Below are 2,103 nucleotides of genomic sequence, written 5' to 3'. Positions count from 1 at the left end.
CAAACAAACAAACAAACAAATCAGAGTCAAGCTCTGAGAAAGTTTTATTTATAATACCCTATAGTGACTATTTGTTATAAATTTTAGAAGTGGAATTCTGAAAACGTATATTTTGCCTGTAACTTTGATAGGTACATAGGCCAAGCGTGGCCTAGTGATTAGCATGTTGGGCTGCTGAGCGAAGGTTCTGGCGATTAAGACCTGATGTCTTCGTGGTTGCTTTATAAAAGTGACAATTAATACTGTTTTTGGTTCCAAGAGCAGGACGATTCCCTTGTAGCGACGAGTACTGCCAGTTTCTCGTCTTCTCTTAAGTACTACTCAAAATTAGAGACAGTTATACCTGAATCCTAGCGGTCTCTGACCCGGTCGTTTAACCTATGTGAGTATAAGGTGTCGTTCAGTTTTAAAATTCCACTTCCACCAAAAACAGAAACACTAGCAGAATGTAGAGACGCAGAACAAAATCCCAAAGCTAACCCTGATTATAGAATCTGGTGATCTGAGGGAAGATTGGCAGACATTCTAATGACTAAAGTTAAAGAAAGAAGAGCGAGAGGCAGGGGGAGATTCGCTTGACTCGATGACATTAGAAAATGGATTGCAGATGAGAAGTTTAAATTGGGAAAGTTGATGCAAGCAGCGAGGAATAGAGAGCAATTGGGAACCTTTGTAGTCGACCCTCAAAACGAGGGAGGAGACCATGATTGATTGTAGGGTTTATAGGATCTGAACTAGTTTTAATTATACCCATCACCAAAGGCACGTCTTTGTGCGGTCGTAATTTAGTAGGTTTTATTTCGGGGGTGGTATAATAACAGTTGAAATCTTGAATGTTGAAGAAAAGAACAATTTGTGTATGTTATCATGTGTTTACAGGGTCCAAATAATCTATGAATCACACATCACACAAATAAAACAAAACTGTCATCAATATTACAGATAATCTCGCAATTAGTACTATCGTTTGTGTGTTTTTACATAAAAAAGTTAGTGATTCGCTTATGAAAAGTAGCCGAATCATTTGATATCTCAAGTGAGAGATTGAGTCTGTCCAATGCATAGACGTAATCATATCTTGATTAGTATGTAATGCAATGGGTAAGAGCAAGATTTCATTAAAATTGAAAAGAGCGTATAATAATGGATGCCCCTATAATAGGAGTGATACTTTAAAGACCACTGCTTTGAGTGGCTGTTCAAAGACATCTGCTCTAAAATCTTTAAATAGTGGCAATCGAAAGGAAATACGTTTTTTATTAAAACAAAATGGCTGACCAAAAATAAAGATAAATGGGCAGGTTGGTAAAGTGCAGTTAGTGGTCAGATTATATCTTAGTTGATTGAATCAGGGATATCGAACCACATAGAGCGAAGGAAACTACAGAAACTTTCATATAACAGCTGACAACCGTTTAGGAACTGCCTTTCCCGAATGTTCTCAAGAAAGCAGGGCTTCGGGTATAAACTGTGGAAATATGGAGAATCTGATTGTTGTGTTTCCATCTATTCTGTGCTGACGGTAAAACAAAAATACAGAGAACCACACAAGTCACTTGCTCTGAAACTCAATCCTTTGGAGGTGACGAAAAGTTAGGGTGAATATTTACATGACGGTGGTTAAATCTTTTTCTTCTTTAATAACATACAGACTTGGCCTGATTGTTTCTGCTAATCACGCCAATCCCACAATGGTGTATTTCTAAACTAATGTACAAGTGATATTTCAAGGCAACAAGGCATCGCACTCGTATTCTTCAAAAAGTTTGACAGTGACTTCAGTCACTTCCCTTGGTCACCACTATTATCAAAGTTCATTAAACAGTAACTTCTGTCACTTCACTTGGTCACCACTATTATCAAATTTCATTAAACAGTAACTTCTGTCACTTCACTTCGTCACAACTGTCATTACACAGTGATTTCAGTCACTTCCCTTGTCACCACTGTTATCAAATTTCATTACACAATGATTTCAGTCACTTCATTTGGTCACCACTGTTATCAAATTTCATTACACAATGATTTCAGTCACTTCCCTTGTCACCACTGTTATCAAATTTCATTACACAATGATTTCAGTCACTTCATTTGGTCACCACT

The sequence above is a fragment of the Limulus polyphemus genome, unplaced genomic scaffold (assembly GCF_000517525.1).
Source record: "Limulus polyphemus unplaced genomic scaffold, Limulus_polyphemus-2.1.2 Scaffold655, whole genome shotgun sequence".
Classification (NCBI taxonomy): Eukaryota; Metazoa; Arthropoda; class Merostomata; order Xiphosura; family Limulidae; genus Limulus; species Limulus polyphemus.
This window is presented reverse-complemented; position numbering follows the sequence as displayed.